The sequence below is a fragment of the Zalophus californianus genome, chromosome 1 (assembly GCF_009762305.2).
Source record: "Zalophus californianus isolate mZalCal1 chromosome 1, mZalCal1.pri.v2, whole genome shotgun sequence".
Classification (NCBI taxonomy): Eukaryota; Metazoa; Chordata; class Mammalia; order Carnivora; family Otariidae; genus Zalophus; species Zalophus californianus.
In genome coordinates this window covers 60,067,646-60,090,578 of record NC_045595.1, presented here as the reverse complement: position 1 = coordinate 60,090,578, position 22,933 = coordinate 60,067,646, and the positions used below count along the sequence as shown (strand labels likewise).

General features: G+C 42.4%; 1 long non-coding RNA gene across 1 annotated transcript in view; it reads left to right on the top strand.

Annotated features, from left to right (window-relative positions):
• The window catches only part of LOC113917175, a 100,494-nt gene extending 86,964 nt beyond the window's left edge, over positions 1-13,530 (top strand). Inside the window, exon 9 of the long non-coding RNA XR_003518152.1 lies at positions 13,213-13,530. This is a non-coding gene — a long non-coding RNA (uncharacterized LOC113917175). The remainder of the gene's footprint in view (positions 1-13,212) is intronic.
• Positions 13,531-22,933: the final 9,403 nt, after the last annotated feature.

Here is a 22,933-nt window from a genome sequence, read left to right as displayed (position 1 = left end):
TTTTGCCCTTGCTTCCCTTGCCTTTGGAGATGTTTCTAGGAAGAAGTTGCTGCAGCTGACGTTGAAGAGGTTGCTGCTTGTGTTCTCCTTTAGGATGTTGATGGACTCCAGTCTCACATTTAGGTCTTTCAACCATTTGGAGTCTATTTTTGTGTGTGGTGTAAGGAAATGGTCCAGTTTCATTCCTCTGCATGTGGCTGTCCAATTTTCCCAACACCATTTGTTGAAGAGACTGTCTTTTTTCTACTGGACATTCTTTCCTGCTTTGTCAAAGATGAGTTGACCCTAGGGTTGAGGGTTCATTTCTGGGCTCTCTATTCTGTTCCATTGATCGATGTGTCTGTTTTTGTGCCAGTACCATAGTGTCTTGATGATTACAGCTTTGTAATAGAGCTTGAAGTCTGGAATTGTGATGCTGCCAGCTTTGCTTTTCTTTTTCAACATTCCTCTGGCTATTCAAGGTCTTTCCTGGTTCCATACAAATTTTAGGATTATTTGTTCCATTTCTTTGAAAAAAGTGGATGGTATTTTGATGGGGATTGCATTGAATGTGTAGATTGCTCTAGGTAGCTTTGACATCTTCACAATATTTGTTCTTCCAATCCATGAGCATGGAACGTTTTTCCATTTCTTGTGTCTTCCTCAATTTCTTTCATGAGTATTTTATAGTTTTCTGAGTACAGATCCTTTGCCTCTTTGGTTAAATTGATTCCTAGGTATCTTATGGTTTTGGGTGCAATTGTAAATGGGATCAACTCCTTGATTTGTCTCTCTTCTGTCTTGTTGTTGGTGTATAGGAATGCCACTGATTTCTGTGCATTGATTTTATATCCTGCCACTTGACTGAATTCCTGTATGAGTTCTAGCAGTTTTGGGGTGGAGTCTTTTGGGTTTTCCACATAAAGTATCATATCATCTGCAAAGAGTGAGAGTTTGACTTCTTTGCCAATTCGGGTGCCTTGGATTTCTTTTTGTTGTCTGATTGCTGTGGCTAGGACTTCTAATAATATGTTGAATAGCAGTGGTGATAGTGGACATCCCTGCCGTGTTCCTGACCTTAGGGGGAAAGCTCTCAGTTTCTCCCCATTGAGAATGATATTTGCTGTGGGTTTTTCATAGATGGATTTTATGATATTGAGGTATGTACCCTCTATGCCTATACTCTGAAGAGTTTGATCAAAAAAGGATGCTGTACTTTGTCAAATGCTTTTTCTGCACCTATTGAGAAGGTCATATGGTTCTTGTTCTTTCTTTTATTAATATATTGTATCACATTGATTTGTGGATGATGAACCAAACTTACAGCCCAGGTATAAATCCTACCTGGTCGTGGTGAATAATCTTTTAATGTACTGTTGGATCCTATTGGCTAGTATTTTGGAGAGAATTTTTGCAACTGTGTTCATCACGGATATTGGTCTGTAATTCTCCTTTTTGATGGGGTCTTTGTCTGGTTTGGGGATCAAGGTAATGGTGGCCTCATAAAACGAGTTTGGAAGTTTTCCTTCCATTTCTATTTTTTGGAACAGTTTCAGAAGAATAGGTATTAATTCTTCTTTAAATGTTTGGTAGATTTCTCCTGGGAAGCCGTCTGGCCCTGGGCTTTTGTTTGTTGGGAGATTTTTGATGACTGCTTCAATTTCCTTAGTGGTTATAGGTCTGTTCAGGTTTTCTATTTCTTCCTGGTTCAGTTTTGGTAGTTGATACATCTCTAGGAATGCATCTGTTTCTTCCAGATTATCTAATTTGCTGGCATATAGTCGATCATAATATGTTCTTATAATTGTATTTCTTTGGTGTTGGTTGTGTTCTCTCTTCTTTCTTTCATGATTTTGTTGATTTGGGTCATTTCTCTTTTCTTTTTGATCAGTCTGGCCAGGGGGTTATCAATCTTGTTAATTCTTTCAAAGAACCGGCTCCTAGTTTCGTTGATCTGTTCTACTGTTTTTTTGGTTTCTATTTCATTGATTTGTGCTCTGATCTTTATTATTTCTCTTCTCCTGCTGGGTTTAGGTTTTATTTGCTGTTCTCTCTCCAGCTTTTTTAGGTGTAGGGTTAGGTTTTGTATTTGAGAACTTTCTTGTTTCTTGAGAAAGTCTTGTATTGCTACATACTTTCCTCTTAGGACTACCTTTGCTGTATCCCAAAGATTTTGAACAGTTGTGTTTTCATTTTCATTTGTTTCATGAATTTTTTAATTCTTCTTTAATTTCCTGGTTGACCCATTCATTCTTTATTAGGATGCTCTTTAGCCTCCATGTATTTGAGTTCTTTCCAACTTTCCTCTTGTGATTGCATTCTAGTTTCAAAGCATTTTGGTCTGAAAAAATGCAGGGAATGATCCCAATCTTTGGGTACCAGAGAGACCTGATTTGTGACCTAGGGTGTGATCTATTCTGGAGAATGTTCCATGGGCACTAGAGAAGAATGTGTATCCTGTTGCTTTGGGATAGAATGTTCTGATAATATCTGTGAAGTCCATTTGGTGCAGTTTGTCATTTAAAGTCTTTATTTCCTTGTTGAGCTTTTGCTTAGATGATCTGTCCATTTTAGTGAGGGAGGTATTAAAGTCCCCCACTATTATTATATTGTTGTCAAGGTGTTTCTTTGCTTTTGTTATTAATTGCCTTAAATAATCGGCTGCCTCCATGTTAGGGGCATAGATATTTACAATTGTTAGATCTTCTTGTTGGATAGACACTTAAGTAGGATATAGTGTCCTTCCTCATCTCTTATTATAGTCTTTGTTTTAAAATCTAATTTGTCTGATATAAGGATTGCCACCCCAGCTTTCTTTTGGTGTCCATTACCACGGTAAATGGTTTTCCACCCCCTCATTTTCAATGTGGGGGTGCCTTTGGGTCTAAAATGAGTCTCTTGCAGACAGCATATCGATGGGTCTTGTTCTTTTATCCAATCTGATAGCCTGTGTCTTTTGATTGGGACATTTAGCCCATTTACATTCAGGGTAACGATTGAAAGATATGAATTTAGTGCCATTGTATTGCCTGTAAGGTGACTGTGACTGTATATTGTCTGTGTTCCTTTCTGGTCTATGTTGCTTTTAGGCTCTCTCTTTGCTTAGAGGACCTCTTTCAATATTTCTTGTAGGGCTGGTTTCGTGTTTGCAAATTCCTTCAGTTTTTGTTTGTCTTGGAAGCTTTTTACCTCTCCTTCTATTTTCAATGACAGCCTAGCTGGATATAGTATTCTTGGCTGTCTATTTTTCTCATTTAGTGCTCTGAAGACATCATGCCAGTCCTTTCTGGCCTGCCAGGTCTCTGTGGATAGGTCTGTTGCCAATCTAATGTTCTACCATTGTAGGTTACATATCTCTTCTCCCAAGCTGCTTTCAGGATTTTCTCTTTGTCTCTGAGACTTGTAAGTTTTACTATTAGATGTCGGGGTGTTGACCTATTTTTATTGATTTTGAGAGGGGTTCTTTGTGCCTCCTGGATTTTGATGCCTGTTTCCTTCCCCAAACTAGGGAAGTTCTCTGCTATAATTTGCTCCAATATACCTTCTGCCCCTCTCTCTTTTTCTTCTTCTTCTGGGATCCCAATCATTCTAATGTTGTTTTGTCTTATCGTATCGCTTATCTCTCAAATTCTGCCCTCTGATCCAGTAGTTGTTTATCTCTCTTTTTCTCAGCTTCTTTTTTTCCATCATTTGGTCTTCTATATTTCTAATTCTCTCTTCTGCCTCATTTATCCTAGCAGTTAGAGCCCCCATTTTTGACTGCACCTCATTAATAGCCTTTTTTATTTTGACTTGGTTAGATTTTAGTTCTTTTATTTCTCTGGAATGTGTTTCTCTAATAACTTCCATGTTTTTTTCAAGCCCAGCTAGTATCTTTAAAATCATCATTCTGAACTCTAGTTCTGACATTGTACCAATATCCATATTGAGTAGGTCCCTGGCAGTCAGTACTGCCTCTTGTTCTTTTTGTTGAGGTGAGTTTTTCGTCTTGTCATTTTGTCCAAAGGAGAATAGATGAATGAGAGAATAAAATGCTAACAGGGTAACAATGTCCACAGAAAATATACTCTAAACAAATCAGAAAAGACCTGAAACTGGGGGAAAAGAAAGGGAAAGAAAGAAAAAGAAAGAGAAAAGAAAGAAAAAAAAAACAAAAAGAAAAAGATAAAAACAAAAACAGAACAATACAAATAAAACAGAATATGATCAAATATGATCAGGCTAGTGCATAGATCAGTGCCACACACTAGATTTTGGGCGTATTTTGGTCTGTTAGAAAAAAGTGCCTCCTAAAATTTTAAAGGAAGAAAGACATATATGTACAAAATAAGGGTTGATACAATGAAGGGATGGAAGATGACTCTAAAGATGAAAATTATAAAAGATTTTATAAAAGGAATTGATAATTTGTTTGAAAAAAGAAAGAAGAAAATTTAAAAAAAAAGAAAAAAAGGGATAGAATGTGATTAGGCAGGAGACTAGAACAAAGCCAAACACTAGTGATTTAGGGTATATTTTGATCTGTTAGAAGAAACTCTATCTCAAAATTTTAAAGAGAGAACAACTCATATATATATATATATATATATATATATATATATATATATATATATATATATATCTATATGCCAAAAATAAGGGTAACTACTATGAAGGGATAAAATATGACTCTAAAAATGAAAAATAAAAAATGTCTTTTTAAAAAAGGGGATTGATAAGATGTTGGTTGAAAAAGGGAAAAAGAAAAATTAAAAAAACAGTAAAAAAATTAACTTTGAAAAACTAATGAATCATGGTAAAAAAAAAGCCATGAATTCTATGTGCAGTATTCCCCTAGCGCTGGAGTTCTCCCGTTCTCCTTGATTGGTAAACTTGGTCTTGGCTTGCTGGCTGTTCATGCTGATCTTCTGGGGGAGGGGCCTGTTGCCGACGTTCCCAAATGTCTTTGCCGGAGGCAGAATTGCCCCGCCCTTGTCGGTCTGGGCTAAGCAAGCTGCTTGGGTTTGCTCTCAGGAGCTTTTGTTCCCTGCAAGCTCTGGTACAGCTTTGGAGGACCAGGGTGAAAATGGTGGCCTCCCAATCTCCACTCGGAGGAGCTGAGAACTCGGGGCCCCGCTCCTCAGTGCGCCCCAGAGAAAAGCAGTCACTCCCATCTCCCTGGTCTCCGGCCGCACTGCGTGTTCACCCAGCCTGGGACTGAGCATTTCTATCTCTGGCACTCAACCCCGTGTGGAGTCTCCAAACCCAGCAGATCCCTGACGTACGCTCCCGCGCCTCTCCTCCCGGGGGAAGGAGGGGAGTCTCCCCGGATCTGCCGCTTCTTGGGTCCCTGCTGGAAGAGCAGTGGCCCGACTGGGCCGCAGATTCACAGTTTATGGCAACCCAGAGCTGAGAGCCCGTGCCTTGGCTCCGTCTCTGCAGCCAGCTTCCCCGCTCCAATACCTGGGATCTCTGCTGCACTCAGGCAGCCCTGGTCTTTCTGTGACTCCGAGGGTCCTGAGACCACACTGTCCCGCGAGGGTTCCACCCCCCACTTAGCCACTTGAGCAAGGTCTCTCAGCGGAGCCGGCTTCTAAAAGTTCTGATTTTGTGCTCCGCGGCTCTATCACTTGCCAGAAGTGGCCAATGGAGGCCCCCTCCCCCGCCGTCTATCCTCCCAAATATCACCTCGGATTCACTTCTCTGCAGGTCCTACCTTCCAGTAAGTGGTCGCTTCTCTGTTCAGAGAGTTGTTGCTACTCTCTTCTTCAGTCTCCTGTTGAGTTCATAGGTGTTCAGAATGGTTTGATCCCTATTCAGCTGAATTCCTGAGACCAGATGAAATCCAGGTCTCCTACTCCTCCGCCATCTTGCTCTGCCCCTTCCACATAAGTTTAAAAACTTGCGTATACTTTACTTTTTACATCTTGGATTTCTGCCTCAACTATTTTCACTGAAAAGTTTATTGCCAACATCTTTCTCTGTTAGAACTAGAAATGTATCTCTCTCTCTTTTTTTTAAGATTTTGTTTATTTGACAGAGAGACATAGCGAGAGAGGGAACACAAGCAGGGGGAGTGGGAGAGGGACAAGCAGGCTTCCTGCAGAGCAGGAAGCCCGATGCGGGGCTCAATCCCAGGACCCCAAGACCATGGCCTGAGCCGAAGGCAGACACCTAACAACTGAGCCACCCAGGTGCCCCCAGAAATGTATCTCATAATACTATAAATAAACCACAACAAGAATGGATAGTGCTGCATTGTGTTGATGTGCTAGAATTTACATACCTGGTCCCTCTTAATGGTTATTTTTACAAATATTCTGTTATGATAAAGGACTAGTATCCAAAAATCTATAAAGAACTTATCAAACTCAACACCCAAAGTACAAATAATCCAGTCAAGAAATGGGCAGAAGACATAAATAGACACTGTTCCAAAGAAGACCTACAAATGGCCAACAGACACATGAAAAAAATGCTCCACATCACTCAGAATCCGGGAAATACAAATCCAAACCACAATGAGATACCATCTCACACAAGTCAGAATGGTTAAAATTAACAAGTCAGGAAATGACAAATATTGGCAAGGATGTGGAGAAAGGGGAATCCTCTTACACTGCTAGTGGGAATGCAAGGTGGTACAGCCACTCTTGAAAACAGTATGGAGGTTCCACAAGAAGTCAGTGGAAAATAGAGCAACCCTACGACCCAACAATTGTACTCTAGGTATATACCCCAAAGATATAAATGTAGTGATCCAAAGGGGCACCTGCACCCATACCTTTAGCTGACATAGCAGCAATGTCTGCAATAGCCAAACTATGGAAAGTACTGAGATGTCCATCAACAAATGAATGGATAAAGAAGATGTGATATATATAAATACAATGGATTATTACTCACCCATGAAAAAATAATGAAATCTTGCCATTAGCAATTACGTGGATGGAACTAGAGGGTATTATGCTAAGCAAAATAGGTCAATCATAGAAAGACAATTATCATATGATATACACATTCATTTTGAGTGCACAGGGAACATTCTCCTGAATTGATCACATACTGGCTCACAAATTAGGCCTCAACCAGTACAAAAAGATTGAGATTATGCCATGCATATTTTCAAACCACAATGCTATGAAACCTGAAGTCAACCACAAGAAGAAATTTGAAAGGACCACAGATATATGGAGTTTAAAGTATGTCCTACTAAAGAATGAATGGGTCAGCCAGAAAATTAAAGAATTAAAAAATACATGGATGATCATGAAAATGAAGACACTACAGTCCAAAACCTTTGGGATGCAGCAAAGGCGGCCCTAAGATGGATGTATAGCAATATAGGCCTTCTTCAAGAATCAAGAAAAGTCTCAAAAATACACAACCTAAACTTACATGTAAAGGAGCTAGAAAATGAATAGCAAATAGAGCTAACTCTGACAGGAGAAGAGAAATAATAAAGATTAGAGAAGAAAGCAATGATATAGAAATTTAAAAGTAAACCCAGTAGAACAGATCAATGAACATAGGAGCTGGTTCTTTGAAAAAAATTTAAAAATTGTTAACCCCCGGGGCGCTTGGGTGGCTCAGTCATTAAGCATCTGCCTTCAGCTCAGGTCGTGATCCCAGGGTCCTGGGATCAAACCCCGCATCGGGCTCCCTGCTCAGCCGGAAGCCTGCTTCGCTTCTCCCTCTCCCACTCCCCCTGCTTGTGTTCCCTCTCTCACTGTGTCTCTCTCTGTCAAATAAATAAAATCTTTTAAAAAATTGTTAATCCCCTAGTCAGAATTATCAAAAAGGAAAGAGAAGGAACTGAAATAAATAAAATCATGAATGTAAGAGGAGAGATCACAACCAACACTGCAGAACTACAAAGAATTATAAGAGAAAGTTATGAGCGATTACATGCCAATAAATTCGGCAATCTGAAAGAAATGGATAAATTCCTAGAAACAAATATACTACCAAAACTGAAAGAGGAATAAATAGAAAACCTGATCAGCCCGATAACCAAAGAAACTGAATCAGTAATAAAAAATCTCCCAACAAAAAAAAGAGTCCAGGGTCGGAAGGCTTTTCAGGGGAATTCTAGCAAACATTAAAAACAAAAAACAAAACAAAACAAAAAACTATTCTTCTGAAACTGTTCCAAAAACAGAAATGGAAGAAAAACTTCCAACTCATTCTGTGAGACCAGCATTACCTCGATCCCCAAACCAGACAAAGACCCTACTAAAAAGGAAAATTACAGACCACTATCCCTCATGATCATGGATGCAAAACTTCTCAACAAGATACTAGCTAATCGGCTCCAACAGTATATTAAAAGGGTAATTCACCACAACCAAGAGGGATTTATTCCTGGGCTGCAAGCATAGTTCAACATCTGCAAATTGATCAACATGATACACCACATTAATAAAACAAAGGATAAGAACCATATGATTCTCTCTCTCAATAAATGCAGAAAAAGCATTTGACAAAATACAGCATCCTATTGGGCTGCTCTCCCTGGATTCCCAGGCTCTGCTAGGAGAAGGCTGAGCCACATAGAGAGGTGAGGTTCACATTTTGCTGCACTGACAACCTGAGCTCCCAGGAAACCAGCAGCCTCACCTGCCAGCCTTGTGAGGGAGCCTTGTGGAGCCTTTAGATGACACAGACACAGATGTCATCTGCCCACAGAAGCATGAGAAACTCTAAGCAAGAACTATCAAGCTGAGCCCAGGCAACACATAGAACTATGAGAGATGATAATGTTGTTTGTAACCATGAGTTTGAGGATCCCTTGTTTATTATTACATAGCAATAATCACAACTTCTGGCTATAATAGTGTCTTGAACGCAAAATCTAATCTTAAAAGAGACTGTAAATCCTGTGAAACAAAATTCATCTGAGTAAATATTAAATGTCGGCTTTCTGCAAGGATCCGTGAATCAGGCAGCATCCAATCTAGCAGATAGAAAGGAGCTCTGACCAAGCAAGTGTCCAGAACTTGGTGGGAGTAGGCAGAACCTGGTGGGACTAGGATGGTAAACAAGGTGAAAAGGAGGGTCGGTGACTGCAAGGTTACTTTCCATTAGAGGAAGCAGGGTATATCAGGCAGGTTCCCTAAGTAGTGCTGTTGAGGTGATCCCTGACTAGCTGGTTAAGATTCCATTTCTAGGAAGCCAAAACTGCAATTAAGTTAATTCTCAGTTTGGTGGTGTGAGGCTTAACATAAGTCCCTCCATGCTGAGCCAGTACTCTTGTTTTTAACAGTCCCTTGAGGTCAGTCACTGTGTTTGTCATTGTTAGTTCTTTGTGTTTATCATAGTGACTGGCACATTCATTCCCCAAAATGCTTATTGAATATGTAGCGTGTGCCAGGTACATGTGGGAGACAGGGATTCAGCCAGAATGTCCCAGTCCCTGATGTTCCAGAGGCACAGACAGTCATCAAACATGGAAAACACAAACAGGACCACTTCAAGTAGTGATAAGAGTTGTTCATTCCTTGTGTTTGAGCCCCTACTATGGGGCTGGCACCGACCGAGGCTGTAGGCACACCAGTGAGTAAGACAGACAGAAAACACCCCTGCTGCTCCTGTGGAGCTGACATCACAATGGGGAGACTAACAAGAAGCATCACCCAGCATGGTGGAAGGGATCAGTGTCTGGAGACAAAAACAGGGCTCAGGAAAATCAGGAGGCATGGTGGGGATTGCTGTGGGCGAGAGAGGGGGAGAGGATCTACAAAGGGCCCTGTGACCACCTGAGGACTTTTCCTCTGCATGAGGGGAGCCACAGCCAGGTTCAGAGCAGGAGGATTGGCCCTAAGTGCTATGAAGTGGGTAAGTGCTGGGGACGCTTGGGGCAGGCAGGGAAGACCTCTGAGGAGGTGATCTGTGAGCTGAGCCCTTGTTTGTTTCTAGCTTCTAGCCCTTGACCATGTTTCTAGCTTCCATGAACTTGATGCTTCAATATCTGCATACATGCACATACTGGACACACCTTGTTCTGGATGATCCCATGACAAGCCCAAAGTCACCCTAGCCTCCTGCTTGCCCATTTCTCTCCTCCCAGACATGCTTCTTAACCACAGTCAACCATCCTGAGCCCACACGTCCAGGTACCCCCTCTATGGCTCTCACACTCTGGGCCATGTGCCCCCTGCCCTAATCACCCAGGGCCACATACCAGACAGTAGGGGAAGCCTCTATGCACCAGAAACCTCAGAACCTACTCCCAACTAGCCAATCTTGAGGCTGCTGACCATGCCTCACCTGGGCCTTCTAGAGGAAACCACAAAAAGGATCTTGTCCATAGATTATAAACTTTCTCATAATTAAAAGTTTATATTCCTTTAAAGGTGTGTTTTAAAGGATTTATAACAACCGCAGAAAAGAGGGCTGGTTTGATCTCAGGCAAATGAGCATTTGGTAGGAGGAATGAGGCATGGACATAATAACTCGAGTGCACAGTAGAGACTCCTGGTAAGGAAAGTTGAGAACAGAAAGAAGGACCAGTAAAGAGAGACGCCATTGAGCAGGTGACATGTGAGTCACATGTTGGTAAGAGGATGACACTGATGTCAGCCTGGGAAGGTCCATGTGGGTGCAGGGAGTTTGGGAGCAGAGCTGAGGGCTGTGGAGTCCATTTTAAATGGACATTGTGATGCTTGGGGAAAATGAGCGTGAGGTCAGGTCAATCCTTCACTCTGCCTGGATTTCTTGAGTATTGACGAGGTACAACAAATTTTCCTAGGGGACCAGCTGTGAAAACCACACAAGAAACATCCATCTTGTTTGGTTTTCATTTAGGTGAAGGGTGACAGACAGTAAACAAAAGAATCTACAAATGTTACTGCATTTTAGAAACAGAAGAAAAGTCAGGAAAGCCAATTGACAGTAAGGAAGGGTCTATGTGTTAAAATGGATTAATTTAGTAAGAAGGTGACACTCATCCAGAGGATTTAAGGAGGAGACAACTAGAACCCAGCCCAGCCCAGCCCAGCCAGGGAAGAATGCTGAAGGGAGAGGAACAACAGCATGTGAGAAGCCTGAGGACAGGGACTTGCCTGGATGTCCCAGCAGCAGTGGAGAGTCCTGAGCCAGAGTGAGGGGAAGGACAGGAGAAGAACAGGGGAAGAGGCAGGTGAAGTGGTGCCCCTTTGTGTAGGGCCTCAGGGGCCACTGAGTGGGACACCATCCATCGGAGCATCCTCAGCCCAAGAGGGACACGATCTAAGGTTTACATGAGTCACTCAGGCAGCTGTGTTGAGACCAACCTTTGTCTGTGCAGCAAGGCAAGAGCAGAAGAAGGGGCCTTGTCACAAGAGTGTGGCAATAACTCAGGCTAGATAGGAGGAGGTTTCAGACCAGACTGGTGCAGTGGAGCGGTGATGAGTTATGACACTGGACATGTTTTGCAGATAGAATTGACAGGGTTTGCTCACAGTTTGGATGTGGGATGTGAAATAACTGGTCACCGCACACTGACTTGAAGGCTCCTATCCCGTCAGGAAGGATGGACATGCTATTAGCAGGGAGGGAAAGAACAAAGGTGCATAGACAGGAGCAGACTTGGCAGAGGAGGTGTTCAGCTTTGGGAGTGCGGAAACTGATTTATCTATTAGACCACCTTCTGCACATGCTGAATAAGAATCTGGAGGTCTGCCATGGTGGTGCAGGTGGAGATAGGGATTTCAGAGTGGAAGTGGGGCCACACTAGACCAGAGAGATCGAAAAACATCACCATAGATGCTGCCTGAGTGAAAGAGAGGGTAAGGAAGAGATCCGTGACCCCCTGAATCACGACACCCCACGGATCTTAAAATTCTGCTTTTGCACATCTAGGTGAAAGGATGCTGGGTTTGGGTGTGAAGATTTAGGTATTGCTTCTGGCTGCCCCTAACACAGTGCTTATGCCGCAGGGAAGAGCACAGATGACCACCTCGGAGAAGAAGCGCCTGTGCTTTCCAAACAATGATCCTGCTCCTCCAGCACACCCATGAGGAACACAGCCTAAAATGCCCTTATCCTGAGGCCCCTGAGGCCCTAAAACACCCTGGGGCTCCAGCTCTTTAATCAGCCTCTGTCTCTGAGATTCTCAGAGTGCTTGCAGATAGTCTCTTCGGTCTTTATTCATATCATCAACATTATTGTACAGGGTGCTGAAGGAAGTGCCTAACACTTATGCAAATACAGAAGGAGCTCAGCACAATACCTCCTAGTAATGTAACTGCTAATATCATTCTTTTCCCCCATCTTAGTCCATCCTCCTGGTATCAGGGCTCTTTTCTCAGTCCCCACAAAGAGGAAAGAGACAGAAGCCTCCTGTTCTCATCCACCAGAACCTCATTTTGCTTGACTTGCCAGTTCCCTTGTCTTCTCACTCCCCACACCTGCTCTTGCCTTAAAAGCTCTTCTCAACACCCTGGTTGCCTTTCATGCAGATGCTGAGCACAGTGCTCCCACTGCCACCATCCCACACCCTCTCCACCCTCCCATCTCCTCCTGTGTCCACTGGGGTCACCTGGTTGCTCTCCTGCTCACACTCTCTAGGGCCTCACTGTACCAGCAGAACAAATGCAAATGCTGGCACCTGAGAGGGAAAGTAACCCCAGTGTGCTCCCCTCCCCTCTCTCCCAAATAAGAAAGGAAATGGGTCCATGTGTGCCATACACTACTCAACATCCCCAGTCAGGCTTGCAGCTGCATCCACAAATCCAAAACGTTGAGATCCTGGTGGCAAATACATAGAACCCCAGGTCACTTAGAATGTAGGAAGAGTCTACATGGGTTCTCTTCAGTCAAAACTTGTTTACTGCTATTTCCATTACGGTGCCAAGTTTAAGAAGAAAGCATTTCCTTGTGAGAGATTCACGAATTTAGAACTGAGGGAAGGAAGATACATGGACTTGTGCCTGGAGACAGTGTTATGCTTCTTCAGCATGACCCATCACCCTTCAGGTGAGCAAAGAGCTGGAAGGAACCAAATAGTCTTGACCTTGTTCACTGCTAAGCTTCAAGGCTTAAGCCTTGAAGGGGGAAAGGGAAAGTGATCACCGGGCACAAATCCATTAGTAGATACAAGCATGTTACTGCTTTATGGGGAAAGTGCAGAAGTCTCTAGGGGCATACCAGTCATGCATCTTAATGAATGAGTGGAGGATAAGATTCCTTGTTGGAGCAACATTTAAGGTAGATGTTGAGTTTCATGGTCTTATCATCATTCTGTAAGGCCTGATAAACCTTTTTACCTTTCAGGCAGGACATAGGGATGGAGGCAGGAGTCCAGCCTACGTTGAACTTGCCCTTGGCCCTGGGCAGAAAGACAACATGTCCTGTATCATAGACTTTGGAGTGGTAATCTTGCTAGTGGCAATGTTTTAAACTGGTATATGCATGTGGAAATTTTAAAAACCTTGTTGCAATTTCTTTAGCCTTCCCCCCATTGAGAAACGTGCTTTAAATTGGTAACACTCTCTTTATACTGTCATGTTCACTTGTACTTTGGTTGGGGGCTGGGCACACATGACAAGTTCTCACGGCCTCAGGATGAGAATGGGTGTGATGAGGTGTAGAATTAGGAGCCAGAGCATATATATAATCCCAGAGTGTTGCTTATCTGAAATATGTTGAGAAAAGCGTGGATTCTGTATTTTCACCCAGTCTGCTGGTGAACACACATTCTTTTTTCTTCATTACTCAGAGAATAACCATTCCTTCACATGCAGAGAGACAAGGGAAGATGTTCAGGGGATTCACACAAATGAGCTAACCTAGTGTATAGGTTTTGCTGTGTACAGGGGAAAAAAACCACGTGTCACACAGGGGGTAACAAAATATATATAATTTGAAAATCATATGCTGAGGCAGAGAAAATATGACATTTAAAACTCAAAATTTCTACTAATGCTTATTTTTTCCTCTGGAAGAAATTTTAATTGTTTACTCTAGAAATGTCTGGTAGCTCAGGAATAGGGGAAATTGGTGGAGATAGTGTTTCAAATCAAGGAATCTTGTGTTTATTCTCCACATGCTAGCTTCATCCCCTGGATCACACTGAAATTTTCTCTGTCAACTCTATTTGGCAGGAAGGACATTTTCTTTCATAGAACTTGCTTTCTTAAACAGAATAACAATGTGTGGGCCTGGGATCAGTTGGTGAAACAAATCTGTCCTCCTAAATGCCACACGGGCCCATGTAGACAGACACTAGTCCCCATAGCAGCACCTGGACCATTACCACATAGAGGCACAATCACTCTGAAAGTTGTACAATGACCCGTCGCCATGGGGATGTGATGGTGCATACTGTGCCCTGCATTTCAACTGTCACTCTCTGAGCTGAGCAGTAGCAGTGTGGTTATAGGTGAGAAGCTCCCCACGATGGGAAATCTGAACTGTTGTTCTGAAGGTATGTACATATTCATGTTCTAAAGGCTGTTCCTTCAAACAGGCTAGGTAACTCTCACTAAATTATTCTCAACTTTTTAAATTTAACTTGCACCCTCCCCACTGTCTACAGGGTTATCAAAAGGTATTTTATAATTTTTTGTATGACAATACTGTTGTCATTCTTCTATCAAGCTGAATGCTTTTTAATATCTTCCAACATCTAGGAAAATGTTCTATTTCCAAATGCCAGTTTTGTAGGCGTTTTCACAGAGAAAACACACAGAACACACCCACACTGCCTTCAGTGGATCAGGAGAATGTTGATGCCACTGCAGCAATAGTCATTATTTTTGGAGAATTACAGGAGAACTACCGGTGAAGTCTTCCTCAATGTAGATGTCAGAGTCTAAAGGCAAATATTAGCAGTCAAAACCGAGAGGTTTTTATAAGGGTTGAAACTGGGCATTCCTATGGGATTTTGTGGGTTAATGTGGACACATTCACCGGCTGTTTGAGTGATGCCTGGGACAGTTGGTGAGGAGAGACAGTGTCATTGCCCCAATGGAACGAATATTTTGCACCTGAGGGATAGAGGCTTTGCCAGGTGTTCTCAAAGAGATATCTTAGGCTGGAATCTCCAAGCTGTGCCTATGGAGGGAATCTTCTTAGAGGAGACAGGCCTGTCCCCTGTCACTGTGGGGTCTGGAGACGATGAGGAATACTGAGACTAGAGACGGGATGTGTAGGAGGACAGAAAGAGCAGGTAGGTGCATACTCAGCCAGCACAGCCAGGTCCGCTCTCGGCCAGGCCTTAGTGCAAGCCCCTCAGACCTTTACCAGATCAATAGCAAGCCACTGAGAATCACAGATTTAATTCATCAAACCACTCTGAGGTCAGGGACTGATTCAGAGAGTTATAAGGCTGAGTTAAGATTTGGATTTTTCTCTGGTCAGACACTTCTTCCATGGCACCCACTCTCTGCCATAGAAACCTTGCGGCAAGACGATGTGAGAAATTGAAGAGAGTCATGGTTTGGGGGTCCAGGGAATTTTCACAGGGGCCCCAGGCCGGTCTCAGGTGGTCAAGGATCCCCGGGCCCTGGATCTAACTACCTTCCTGCCCCAGATCCATCATTCACCACTGTGGCTCCTTGGGCAGATTTCTTCAGCTCCTTAAATTTTAACTTCCCTAAATTTCAGTAATTCTACTTAATTTTCAGGCAGCCTCACTGTAAAACATGGGTGACAATACCTGCTTGTCCCCACCCTAACAAAGTTAATGTGGGATCACAGCAGATGATAATACATATCCTCCATGAGCTGTGACATATCAGCCCCCTGTAAAGGCTGAGGAGTAAGCTTCCATCCTCCCTTGCTGTGCAGCCATCCAGCTCCCCTCTCTGGCTTCACCATTACCAAGTGTCTAGCTCATTCTCTAGTTATTCAGTAGCTGAATACTTACAGAGAATGGTAAAGCACCAGTCCTTTCCTTTCCTTATGGCTTTCCTTGTGGCAGATAAATTGTTGACTCATTTCCACATCCCAGATGAGGGAACTGAGGTACCCGGGGTCCCCGCAGTCCCTGGGGTACATGGACCTCCGAAGTCGGATGTGAACCTAGGCCATCAGGTATGCTCACTGTGCTGTGTGGCATTTCTCTAATGTCACAGCTAAGAAAATATATTTGACCATAAAACCTGTCTGTTGGGGGTTATAAGTGCACACACACTGTAGCATCTTCCTAACTCCAGCTTTGATCCAGGAGGCTCTGCTGGGCAACTGAGGAAGAAAGGGTCAGAGGACTGAACTGTGCATAAATATGACTAATTTCCCTATGGTCTTCTGCCCATAGGTAGCCAACAGTACTCTCCTCTGTTATCTATTTCCCAGAAATTTGTTGGGGCAACACAGAAGAAAATGTGCCACCCAGGTCAGGAACATCACCTTCTGTCTTCAAAAGGCAGATCAGGCAAGGGCCATTCTGGCCCCACAATAGAATTCAACCTACTGAAGACCCAGAGGAAAGTATTGTGGAAATTTCCTCATGAAGTTGATCCAGAGTACTCTCTTTCATTAAGTACCATATGCTTATGAGAAATCAAAAACCAAAAAAGAAAAAACAAAAACAAAAAAAACAGTGGGGGCACATTTTTCTGTTATTTCATCTGTACAAATTTAAATTTAGTAAGTCAACTGGTGGTAGTATTCAACTCCAAATTGGGTTTAATCTAAGGGGAAACAATTCATAGACCTAGCTAATTCATAAAACTTATCTGATTTGGAATATGGGGAGATACCAATCTCTCCCTGAATCACTGTTTCTAAACTTATAAAACTTAACAGACAGAATTCAGGACAGGTTTAGATGAACATAAAGATTGAACAGATAATACAGAAAATTTCCATAAGCTACCCCTCCAGTTTCCCCTAGCAATAATTTCTTACATGAGTGTGGTACATTTCTTACATTCAATGCAACCACATCCATATACTTTTATTAATTCAAAGTGAATAATTTACACTACAACTCATTCTTTGTGATTTGATATTCTATGAGTTTTGACAAAAGCATTATGTCAAGGATTCCACCATATGGCAACATAAAGAATCCTTACACCTACATTCATAGCAGCAGGACTCAATTGGAATTTGTCAAGATTCCACTGACAAAGCTTATATAGAATAGGCAAATTCGTAGAAAAAGAAAGGAGAGATACCAAGGGCTAAAGGCAGGGGGAAGGAGAAGTTATTTCTTCATGGGTTCAGAGGTTATTTTCAGCCTGGTGAAAGGGTTTTGTGTGTATTGTAGTAATGGATACAAAGAATGCTGAATGAAATTAACACCCCTGACTCTATGCTTACAGATGATTAGAAGCATAAATATTAAGTCTATTATATGCCAATAAGAGAAGGAAAAATCAATGGACTAGGTGATGAATAGAGAAACGGTATGCATATACACATGGAAGCTGAAATAGTCCTATAATGAGTGGAGAAGTGGGAATTTAACTGGGTAGGAGGTGTCATGGAACCTGTCATGGAAACAAGGTATGCACTTAGTGTTTGCCCTTCTTCACATTGACTATTTCACATTGATTAGATCCCCTTAGCAAAAAAGGCAAAGCCTCTGTTTCTCACTTCTTTCTTGCTCCTCTGCTTTGCCTTTTTTCATCCACCAAGTAGGTGGGCCCAGCAGCAGCTCAGTCCTTGCTTGTTCACCCATCACACCCATGCACTGTGGCTCTGTGTCCACATTAAGCAAAGCTCCCTGAATAATTCCTGAGCAACACAAGCAATGTCCTGACAGTTCCTCTGTGTCCTCCAGATCCTCTGGAGGGCTCACTGGAGAATGTTCCTGGTCACAGGGTGGAGGAAGGCACCCAATCTCTCCCCAAGGTGAGGTCATCTTTGCATTTCTGATGTAGAAATCTCTCTCTCTCCCTCACTCTCTCTCTCTCTCACTCTCGCTCTCTCTCCATTTTCAATCCTAGGCAGGCAGGAGAATCACAATGTACAATAGTGATGCTATATGCAATTTCCTTGTTTGGGGCCCTGTTAAGTGAATGTCTATAACCACCTGGCAGCCGAAACAAAAGGGAATAAAAATGACAGCATCAGTTACAGATGTATATTAGCGAACATTTTCATTCACAGAAACTTTTCTTCCTTGAAAAAGAATTTTGTATTTGCCAATCAGAATGGACTTCTGCCATACAAAGTTCAAACCTTTTCCGTAGGTGTCCTCTTTAACTTGGATGAGCCATTGACTCAACCATTGCATATGTTCTTGTTTCCTGAAATCACATGGAAAACAGTGTATATAAGTGTGTGATCCTCAGAGTTTTTCTTTTTTCTATTCACAGGTAGATGCAGGAGGAAATCAAAATTGTACATATTCTAGAATCAGTCCTTTTTCATACAAAATCTAGGTGATGAGGAAGGTGGGGCTGCCCTGGCTGCTTTGGAGAACTGTCCAGATTCTGGGTGCCCACTGGGAATGGGGGTAGGGGAAGCAGTGAGAGAAACTGCTTCTCCTGTAAAAACTATAACAATATTCTACAGACTCTAGAAGGAAGTTGTTTATTTAGGTGTGGTTTTTGTGTATGAGGGTTGGAGGATGTCTATGGGTAAGTCTGTGTGGCATGAGTGTGAACATGACTGCATGCGTGTGTGTGTGTGTGCGCGCGTGCACACATGAGCCTATTTCCTCAGGAGCACTTTTTCACTTAACCAGCACAGTGCAAGTGTGGACTTTCTAAAGAGAAAAAAGAAAACACTCCTCACATGCACGCTTTGCCTACTTTGACTCATTCCTCCTCCACTGCATCTGTGCCTGGAGAATGCTTCAATATTCCTTCCCTGACCAGAGATGGAGCAGAGATGAATGGCCCAAGCTCTTGATCCTACATGGAAAGGTCACAATGTGAACCAAGGTCTAGGTCCCACTGTTGATGCTCTGGGCTACTGACCTTGCACTTATATCTCAGCCACAGGGAGAGCAAAGGACTTTCTGTATCCGAGTCCATGACTGGAAGTACCAGAGTCTACAGAGGTCCTACACACTGCCGAAACATTAAAAAGGAGGCCTCAGTGGCCACATAAAGCAGAGAAGTTATTGGGGCACTTCACATCTGACTGGGCATAGCATTGGTGTGCAATGCACCTAGAAAGCCCACATGCTCTCGGTCAGCCCCCAGATTCTAAGAGGTGAGAGGGCCCATGCAAGACAGTGCAGGTAACATCGGTCATTGCTTGGACATGGCTGAAGCAGAGAAACAGGGAGAGATTTCATTGTATTTGAGGACATTTCTTAAGCCTTACAAATGCTCGACTCCTGCAATCATACACCAAAGGGACAGTGGGAAATAGAAACTCAATGGAAAGTTGTTAGCTTGCTGCCTAACACCCTTGTTGCAAATCTCCTGCACAGCTGGTTAGAAAGTGTCAGCCCACACTCCGTGGCTCCTCTCTTTAATGAACTTCCCACTGGCTCAATGGCCCATGCAGTAAAATTGATCCCTGACTCAATGAGACACACAGAGACACACACACACATACACACACTGCATAGGAAAGGAAGACTGGAAGGAAAATACCACATGATGGATAATCACAAAATTCTACTCCTGAAACCAAAACTACACTATATGTTAACGCACTTGAATTTAAATGAAAAGTAAAAATGGGTATTTTTTAAAAGGTAAGTTGTCAGTATTTCAAATTTTCTATAAGTGATTTACTTTAGGACAATTGATCACTGAACAACTATAATAGGATATTTGCCTAGGATTGATTTCAGTCTCCCAGTAAAGTAGAAAATCTTACAGAAGACATGATCAGTACAGGTGTGGCCTATGGGCATCTGGGGGAAGAACTGGTATTCAAAGAAGATAGTGGCATGAATCATGGATCACTACATCAAAAACTAATGATGTCTTGTATGGTGACATAACATAACATAACATAACATAACATAACATAACATAACATAACATAACATAAAATAAAATAAATAAAATAAAATAAAATAAATAAAATAAAATAAAATAAATAAAATAAAATAAAATAAAATAAAAAAATAAAGAAGATAGTGGCAATTTAACCAAACCTCAAAGATGCAGGAGAGGACATGGGACTCTGTCATTAAAACAGCATACATTTTAAGGTTTACCCTTTTGTAATCTGACTCTTTTACACTGAATAGAATCCCCTTAGCAAGAAAACCAAAGGTCTAGTTTCTCATTTTTTTCTGCTCCTCTACTCTGTCTTCCTTTGTCCACCAAGAACAGCCCAGCAGCAGCTCTGTCCATACATACTCACCACCCATAGGCACACTCCCACACAGTGTCCACATCCAGCAAACCTCCATGGCTAGTTGCTCAGCGCCGGGGCCCTGACATTTCCTATGTCTCTTCCTAGCTCCCACTGAGGGCCTGCTTGAAGAGCTTCCCAGCTGGGGTGTAGAAGAAGCCCTAACCCTCTCCAAGGTAAATTCTTTTTGTCTAAGAGAGATATTTATTTTTCTTCTTCAATAGAACTAAGCTATCAAATTCTGAGCCTGGACATCTCAGATGATATATCCCATTATGTCAGTGTGAAGAGTTTCAAGTGAGAGTGTGTTACCAACTGATACCTGATACAGTAGGGTATTTTATGAATGACAACATCAGCTACAAACCGTATGGTAGTGAGCATTTTCCTCAGCAGAAATGTTTGTCCATGAAAGTGAATTTTTGGTTTCCTGATCAAAATGGACTTGCAAGATCTTGTATGAGATGCTCAAGCTTTGTCCATGTCCACTGTATTTTATTCTAGGGCCATTGACTCAACCTCTGGTTCCCATTTGGTTTCCTAAATAGAAAAAAGCACCTGTGTAAAACACTGTATAGTGTGATGCGTTCCTCATACTGTTTTCATTCCTTTAATTGCAGGTGGATGCAGAAGGGAACAAAAAGGTCCCCTTTTTTATAAAGATTTACTTTCATAGGCCTACTATGACCAATGAAGAAATGCTTATCTGCTTCAGTCTGCAGAACAACACTGATTCTGCATTCCTTTTGGGTTTGGGTGCTGAGATGTAATGAGAGAAACTGTCCTGTAGAACTATGACCCTGTTCTACATTCCCTGAGACACTAGGTCATTCAGTCGTATGATTTGTGGTGTGTGAGGGTTGGGGGTGGCTGTGTGCATCCGTGTGGTTAACTGTCAGTGTGTGTGTGTGTGTGTCTGTGTCTGTGTGTGTGTGTGTGTGTGTGTTTCCTCAGGAGGTATTTCCCACTTACATAAGAGTCAACTGTCTACAAACAAGAAAATCTCATCACCACCGCACATACAGTACATGTAAATGTATTGCATACAATACCACATTCCTCCCTCAACACAGCCATACCTGGAGGTTTGTTTAAAACTCCCTTTCCTCAGGAGATGCTGCAGTGATGAATGGCCCAAGCTCTTGCCTTCTATATGGAAAAGGGAAAATATGAACCAGGCCCATGTCTCAATGTTGTAGCTTGGGCCACTGACCTGCCCTTATCACTCAGCTATGGGACCGTCAGTCACAGAGCAAGTCCCACATCCATTACATACCTGGAGATGCTCATCTACAAAGTCACAATATTGCACAACATTTTAAATGGCCTCCGTGGACAAATAACCCAGGACAGTTCATGTGCATTTAACAACCCATTTAAGCCTAGTCTTTAGTGTGGACCACAGATAGAAAGCACACATGCTTATGGTCAGTCCACAGATTGTGAAAGGTGTGGATGTAGGTTCCCCATAGGACCATGCAGGTCAACATCTGTCAGAGCTGGGGCCAATTCTCATTCAGGACCAAAGCCCATGAAAGCAACTCCCCACTTCCTTCTCCCCCAACGCGTGGCAACCAATCCTCTATTCTCTGCTTCTATGAATTTGATATTTTACGAACCTCATGGACATGCAAACACATAGCTTTGTGTTTCTGTAGAATAAGGCTCTCCAGGTTCATTCCTCATTCTGCAAATGTCAAGTTCTCCTCTCTCTTTGAAGCTGGAATAATATTCCACTGCACTTAGGTACCACATTTTCTTCATCAGTTTATCAATTCACACAAACCTGTGTATGGAAACTGGGGCTGTTTCCATTTCCTAGCTATTGTGTAGAATGCTGCAGTGTGTATAATGGTACAGCTGTATCCTTGAGATGCTGGTTTCATTTCCCCTCACACTATGCCCAGAAGTGTGACTGCTGGATCATTTGGTCCTTCTATTTGCAGTTCTTTGAAAAACTCATTACTGTTTTCATTCATCACATCTGTACCATTTTACATCCTCACTGTGTACAAAGGTTCTGATTTCCCATATTCTCATCAATACTCTCTATGGCTCTCTCTTTATTTTCTTCTTTCTTTCCCATCCTCCCCCCCTCCTCTCCCCTGCCTTTTTCTTTCCTTCTTTTCTTTCTGTAACTGGCATCTGAAGAAGAGAGGTGATTTCTCATTGTCCTTTTAATTTGCATTTCCCTGGTGATCAATTATGTTGAGCAGGTTTTCATATGTCTGTTGGCCATTTGTACATCTTTGAAGTAATGTCTATTCAAGTCTTTCTCCCATGATTAACCTGGGTTACTGGTTTTCTTGGTTTGTTTTTGCAATTCACATGCAGGAGTTTCTTATATATTTTGAATATTAGCTCTTTTTGCAATGTGAATTTGCAGCAGTCCTCTCCCTTTTCTTTCTCTCAGTTGTTGAAGAGACTATCCTTCTCCATGCTGCAGCCTTGGCATCCTTGTGAAGATCATGTGCCCACGTAAGTGTGTTCATTTGGGGGCTCTCTATGCTGACCCATTGTTCTCCCTGTCTGTTTTTAGGGCAGTACCAGACTCTTCGAGTGTTGTAGCTTGCAATGCGTCTTAAGTCAGGAAGAGTGGAACTTCCACTTTTCTCTCATGCTTGAGATTGCTTTCGCTATTTGAGGTTCCGTGGGTACTTTAGCATTAACTGTTCTGTTTCTATAAAACGACAACGGGATTTTGATAGGGGTCGCATTGAATTGTACTTTGCTGCTACTAAGACCTGGGGTGTTGACCTTACTGTTTTGGTGTCCC